Below are 8,347 nucleotides of genomic sequence, written 5' to 3' on the forward strand. Positions count from 1 at the left end.
GTATACAAAAGTCTAGTACTCATTAATCATCATACTGTCTGCTTTGAAATACAACTTCGGATAGTTGCCAATCGAGTTTAGCATCTAATCCAGTCTGACCGCGAAAAATATCCCAGCCGAACGTAAAAAATAACACTTATTGGTAAATATAAGGCTTATTTTAACTTAAGATAAGAACAAATTAATGAATATACATATTAAAATTATATGTTACACATAATTGTAATGACAAATTCAATCAATTACTTATTTAATAAGAAAAATGTTTACAAAAAATGAAGGTTTTACGTTTACTTCTAAAAATATTCTTTGAAAGAGACGAAAGTATCTATTATACATTTAAATTAATACTCCTATTCCTCCTTCTGTCTCTAGGATAGATTTCCATTATTCATAATCGAAATATCCGAGTTTTTCTACGATTACTATACATAGTAAGTAGGTAAGTATTTACTTTATTTTAATCCAAAAAACAATTTATATTATAAAGACATGTAACAAAAATATGGAGGAAAACTTAATTAATTCAAACAAATAACACGCCCTCCTATACAAAATATGAGAATGGGGGCAGAATTCATATACATAAACATTCTATGCGAACCAGCTACGTCAATAACATTCGTTCGTTTAGATTAGACTTACTGCATTAACTGACGAAAATTGTATTTATCGTATTTTAATTTTATAGAAACTCACTTTATTACTCAACTTTAGATTGAAAATTATTTCTTAGTTACCTATATAAATTATTTGGCTTATTGTTTTTGCTGCATAAATAATTAAACAGATAAACTTTCGCTAAAAATAAAATAAATATCCTTCAATGAATATTGATGGATAGTACATTATTAGGTTTGGACAGGTCAAAGTTTATTACTGTACAATATATGTTATTATCGCGATAAAACGTGAAATAGTTACCTAAAAGTAAAAAGTAATATTACTTGTCCCGTTAAAGTGGGTCACCCCCCGGCGTCCCGCGCCCCCGCACCCTTTCCTCAGCGCCGTCTCTCGTCCGCCTCACGACTGTCCCCACTACCCCACTCCAACCCCCCGACATTCATTGTGCCGCAATATATTTCTTTTTATGTGCAAACAGAAAAGTCATTTATTTAAATTTTCTCACGAATTCGCATAGCAATTTTATTTTATTATATTATCTATATCGCGTTTACATTTTTTCAAATATCTTTATCGAGAGAAGCAATGAAAATGTATTCGATTGAGTACCTTTCAATGTATTCAATGTGGCTCTTGTAATACGTTGGGCTTTTTATATAAATATGTACACCCTAAAGTGTTTTGGTAACGAAAAATATTGTTGTCTCTTTAAAGTTTTATTTATCCGTACACTGGCTTCGCGTCATCGCTATTATGTCCCCAAATAATTAAATTGAAAGCGCTCGACGTCGCTGAGAATAACATTTAACTCAATCGCATTGCAAAGATCACAATTTCCCACTGCCAGTCCTGAGAAAGATTAAATATGAAAAAGTTTTGTAAATTGAGATTTTTAAACAACATTATTCTCTTTTCATAATAATATCAATAATTGTTTTAAGAATTTGTATTTCATAACTTGAATTATAGACCCAATAGACTGATTTGTAAATAAATAATTAGAATGCCTTTAATTAACAAGATGCATAACTTATGCATTTACAAATAATATTTAAAAAATAAGGTTTTGACTGTTCTCTTGCTAATAAAGATCATATGATAAATTATGTCCAAATATTACGACTCAGTATAATATATCATTAAAATCAATATACTTAAAGTATCCATAAGAACTTCATACGAACATAATGAGCACAGTTTTATGGTTTAATTTATATAGTTTGTTAATCCCATATTTTATGAGACATGGGTCATAATTCTATTAACGATTTGACAGGTTATCGCAATCGAATCGAGACGGAGTCGTTGCTGTTTAGTCGAGTACTTATTCTACTAAAGCAAAGATCAAGTTGCGGTTCGGTCGAAGTTGAATCCGAATATAATCGGGATGGTATATAACCGTTAAAAATAAGTAATTTTAGTCCTCAGTTACGATTAAGCTGAAGTTAAGTCTTATGACGAATAGTCGAAGTTGGATCGGAATAGATTCGGTAACGTAACGTTCCCGTTTGGCCTAATGAATAAAGCTTAAAAAATATTGTACCCCAATGAAGGCGAATTGTTATCATATTTTTTCTACATGTCTCATAATGAGCAAGAAAAATCTGATTTCGTAGAATAAAACATCTTTATTTTCAAATTAAATAAACACTTTAAGTCGTTAAAAGTTAAATTATTTTCAAATTACATCTTAATCAATAAACTTTTCCGAGTAGTTTTTTTGACTATGAGCTTCTAAAACATCTGTTATATGCGTTGTGACTTGTGCTGTCACACAACGTCTTCGACCGTTTTGCTAAGCGTTTACGAACCATGTCGATGAACACAAGTTCGGTTCACCAGATCATCGAAATTCTACCCACCATCACCTCACCATACACAAAAACGCTTCCAAAAGGAACACGCTCCTCAATACACGCGAAAATCTTAAACGAGCTTGTCTGTGAGCTGCACACAACTTTGGACCATTTGCTGGTCTAAAAGAGGTGATTGCCGGTTTCTTAAGCCTCATACTTACTGTTCGTGCACTCACGGTTACTCCACGCACTTCATTCAGCTCTGTATTGATGTTTACTGACGTGAGGAATCAATTTCATGGGGAAGTTGAAACAATAAATCGGTCAACACGACGGGTAGTTGCTCGAGTTCTGCCGGTACCAGGTCTCTTTTTGAAAGAACCTATCTCTACAAGTATTTATCTCCAGAAATCGTTAACTGGCTTGAATTTAAATTTTTAGCAATACATATGTTATATTATATAAAATTCCCGCACAAATGCCACAATTTGAGCGGCTTGTTCGGACGAAGTATCCATATTTATGCTTACAAAACTTTTGTTGAGTTTAAGATAGAATCAATACTATTGGAAACAATTATTTAAATCAAATGAAAAAAGGCTTAATTTCAAACTTTATTTTAATAACACAGACTTTACATAAATTGTATTTACCAGACTAGGTATATATTTTATCTTTTAGTTCTGCAGTTCTATTTTTATTTTATTTTTATGATTAATGGACAGTCTCGACTTTTTTATTTAGTTTAATCTAAAATGGTTTCATACTTCTACAACAATATTAATTCAAAATTAATCCCGAATATAGATGCAGTTTATGAGCCCGTCAGTATATTTATTACATTTTCTTATAAAGAAAATATCTAAAGGTACCTTCATATTATAGAATTGTTAGAAGATAGTAAAACTTCTATTTCAGCTACTATAATGAAATACTCAATAATTTTATGTTTTTAGCATTTCCCGATTATACTCCTATATACAAGATAAATGAAATGTTAAAGATATATATATATATATTATTTTTGCAATTTTAAAATTGATCCAATAGAATTGAAAATTGAATTGAAAATAGAGCCGAGATGGCCCAGTGGTTAGAACGCGTGCATCTTAACCGATGATTTCGGGTTCAAACACAGGCAGGCACCACTGAATTTACATGTGCTTAATTTGTTTATAATTCATCTCGTGCTCGGCGGTGAAGGAAAACATCGTTAGGAAACCTGCATGTGTCTAATTTCAACGAAATTCTGCCACATGTGTATTCCACCAACCCGCATTGGAGCAGCGTGGTGGAATATGTTCCATACCTTCTCCTCAACGGGAGAGGAGGCCTTAGCCCAGCAGTGGGAAATTTACAGGCTGATTATGTTTTATGTTATGTAGAATTGAAAATACATAAACTCGTAGGCTGGGTTAAAATATAGCAGATTTGTTAAATATTTTTTTATTGGTCTGAACATAACATAACAATTTTAGTTTAATATTTCAGTAAATTACTGAAATATATATATGAATAAAACGGTAAAGTCTCGTTATAATTATTATTTCACATTGAAGTAATTAGACACAACAAGGTAGTTTTTGCATGATGACAATCGGAAGATACTTGGCAAGGTTCCTGCATCAATTTTCTACATTATCACAAAATAATACAACTGAATATTTTGTACATTTACGTAGTAAAAAAATGGTAAGTTATATTTATGGAAACGCTAATTTCTTACTCTGCTATAATAACCAAATAATACTCTCTCTGATCGTGTTGGATTGCCATTCCATCGGCTTATGAGAGTGAGGAAATACATAATGCTTCTGTGTTTCAGCGTACATATACACATCTCTAATACAGCAGTACTTTAGGCGTTAATTTGATATATTACCATTTTTATCTTCTTTGACGACCTCCGTGGTCGATTAGTGTGTACACCGGTTTTCATGGGTACGCCACTCCGAGGTCCCGGGTTCGATTCCTTGCCGAGTCGATGTAGAAAAAGTTCATTAGTTTTCTATGTTGTCTGGGGTCTGGGTGTTTGTGGTACCGTCGTTACATCTGATTTTCCACAACACAAGTGCTTTAGCTACATACTTTGGGATCAGAGTAATGTATGTGATGTTGTCCAATATTTATTATTATTATTTATTATTCTTAACCACCAATTAGTGTAATTATTCAATACCATCTAGATCTAGAACTTGTTCAAGTCTTATTGATTATCAAAATTCTAACACTGGTTAGGAAAGACCCACTTTAGACTTGAGAAGAACCGATTTTTCTTATACCAGAATATGCTTTATCACTACGGTTCGCAAAATAACACAATCTAATGGCTCTTGCCTTTATTGAAGGTTCTCCTCTTAGTGAGTCATCTACAAGTGATGGTAAGTAAGAAACCCGACGATTTATTAAATACATTTTTTTTTAAATTATAGTTTATAAGGATCGCGATGGGAACTATTATAGAATTCAGTATTTGACACATCATTCTCCCATAGTATGTCAGTTTAATAACTCTAGTGTAACCGTGCAGTAAAATTCAGTTTAATAAGAAGGAAATGCTGCTAGCGTACTTGCCGTCATTCCACTTGTTCATTATTCTAAAATATATGGTTTATATTATAAAGATAACATATAATTGTTTTATATGTTTACTGGTATAATTAAGTATAAATTCAGTCTGCTTCAAATAACTAAAATATAATTGTCATTGTACATGGAAAATGGTTTAATAAAATATATATATATATATATATATCCCGCTGAGTTTCTTTCGCCGGTTCTTCTCAGGTCCGAGGTGCTAAATTCCGAACCGGTGGTAGATTTTTGACAATCAATAAGCAAGTGTAAACACTTCTATATTGAATAAAGATTTTTGACTTTGACTTTGAGTCCCGTATAAAAGGCCCGAAATTTGAAGCCCAACGCTTATGGTAATTGATATCTGTCGTAGTATTATTTTTATGTAACTCATGAATCTGAAATCTATAAGAAAATATATAATACAATGTTGGTTAGCGGCTGGTATATAATATTATACAATTTTTACTTAGTGGTAGGGCTTTGAGCGAGCCGACTAGGGTGGTACGGTAGTACTCATCACATGGTATAGAATATGTGCCAAGCAATAATAACTATGATTACGTATGGTTTAAAGAGTGAGTAAGTCAGTTTAACTATAAGCACAAGTGACATAACATCTTCATTTTGCCAAGTGGAAGATGTACGATTTCTAATGATGGTCAAGAGGTCAGGCTCTCTTGCTTTGATAAACTTGCTTGTTACACTTTGTTGATAAAGTTTTCAAGGTATTGAACCTTGAAAACTCTATCATGTTTTGAAGTATATTGTGATCTCTCGCAACCACGATAAACACATACACAAGCAATAATATTATTTTTACATATTCTACGAAATTTTAATTAATGAAATCCATCCATTATAGGAAATCGTTTATTGGTGTATTTATTTGCGAACTAAAATGTTTTCTTTAATCTTAACCAAAGCCCCTATGACCTAATTCAACGTAAATTCCTTGCAAATTAATATTTAATTATTAGTGAATATGTGTACATGTGTGTTGTTATATGATATATATAAAAGTATTTCACAAATGTATGTGCAATCCTTTTTAATATTTTATTAAAATTTATTTTTGTTAAAAGCCTCTCTAATAGCATCAGCACTCAAACCCCATATATTGTTACGCGATATCAAACTAACACCAAAAACAATACAAGTACCCTTAAAGCAGGTGATCAGATGTAAAAGTATGTCAAAATATCGTTTCTTTTCAGTATTATGAAAAAGACACTGAATTGACTTTAGATACATGGAATAAAGAAAAGATTTTAGTGCTTAACTATTCAAATTAGTTATAAGTAAAAAAAAAAAAAAACAAAATCGACATGAAACCATAAAACGAATATCGATAGAGTAATTATGACGAAAGTCAACGATGTCTTAGCTTTTATATCATTATAAAAAATCAAAATGCACTTACGTACTTATGTTAATCTAGTTCAAATTTCTCAGCACAATAAAGCACCTTCATCAGGCATTAAAAACAAAAGCTTAGATATTTGTTAAACATTCATGCCTTTCATGTTCTGGAAAACTCGAATTGTAGCTAACGATTTGTTTAAGTGATTGACATCTATAAAGAAGAATTACAAGTGTTCGCGAACAAATCCCCGCATTCGCCAAAGTGGCGATAAAAAGCAAGTTGGCGCGTTCATTCATTGCGAGTCCACGCCTGTCTACGGCGTGCCGCGCCACACTCACAGCATGTTGCTGACGGCCTACGCCACACGCATTCTTTGACAGCTGATAAGCTCGTTTGGCTTTATATTGCTGAATGAACTCTCTGATTGCATACTACACTGGGAAAATCCCAATACGGCAATGATTGTAGCAGTAGCTTTTGGATTCTTTGAATAACAAATGATCAAATACCTGTATGACTATTTATGTGTGTTTACTAGTGTCGTTTTATAGTCCATATCATTGAGCTGATTTCGCACATTTACCTAATTATGAATTTGTTTTTGATAAATAATCTTGTAGTGACGGATAATCTTGCTAGTCAGGGGTCCGTGACTGTAAGAGGTATACAAATGACGTGGGATTTGTTTTCATTGAGATGGAATATAAACACGGTAGTGGCGCACGAGTGCAGGCGGGGTCACTTAAAGTTAGTGTCGGCTCGTAAACGTATCGGGCGGGGGCTACTGCTCGCCGCCCCGCGGCGACCGCACTCGACACGCTGCCGCACGTCGCCGACGCTCTGAATCGCACCCATTCACACAATATCATACGATGGATATACCTTGCAAATATTTATTCCACAGCCAAACATTATTTTAATAACATTGTACTATTTTATATTATACAAAGGGACGTAATTAGAATTCTACTTAATTAAGCCGTACCAAATCTAATTTTAATTTTCATTTTATATCATAATTCAATTGATAACTCGAGGCGACTTTTTCATTATTACATATTTTATTTGTTACAAATATATTTAATGTATATCGTTAGTTCTTTCAACCAAATTCATTATTAGTCAATGATTCTCTGGCATAATATTGGTCACCGAAATAAAAATTAATCCCTTAGTATATTGAAACCAATGCTATTTTCTAAACTCAATAGAAGATTTAGGAAAAATCATAAATATTTATTCCATTTTATTAATATATTAAATAAATTTAGACTTTAAATATAATAATAAGTGAATATTACTTTAAGTATAATATTTAAAAAATACCATCGAATCCACCAAAATGTAAGTCAATTGCAATTTTTGGGGCGTGTCCACAATAGGCTCCCCTGGGAAAGGCGGCGGCGGCGTTCCGACAACAGACAGCGGGTGTCAGCCGCCACGTGCTACCCAAGGCCACTCGCTTAGTGTCAAGGTCATTGCCACTCCAGCTCGGTACACGCGGCACCCACGCTTCTCCTGTCACCACAAATAGACCGACCCACTCAAAACAACCTGTGCACCGCAAGAATTGTACATCACACTCTAACGACTCGCAAACGACGTTCAGTTTCTTTTCACTGCGACCAGACTTCGATTTCATTCAACTAAGAGATTTGAAGTGAATACAAAGATAATTAAATCCTCTGAAAGAAGAGAACAGTCACGGTAGTTACGTCCATCGATTCACTTACGGTTATGATTAACCACTTGAAAAGAGTTTATAAGTAATTAGGCACCTGCTCATATGTGTTCACTGTTATATAGTTCAAAGAGCAAGCTTAAAGAAGCTTCGACCCGGAATCGGCATTACTACCCATTGATTAGGAATATACACATCATTTACGCAGAATAAGCTTAAATTTTACTTATTCATACAAGAAATGGGTTCGTTGAACTTAAAAACAAAATAAATTATATAAAAAGTACCAACTCTTTATATTAC

The sequence above is a fragment of the Vanessa tameamea genome, chromosome 8 (assembly GCF_037043105.1).
Source record: "Vanessa tameamea isolate UH-Manoa-2023 chromosome 8, ilVanTame1 primary haplotype, whole genome shotgun sequence".
NCBI lineage: Eukaryota > Metazoa > Arthropoda > Insecta > Lepidoptera > Nymphalidae > Vanessa > Vanessa tameamea.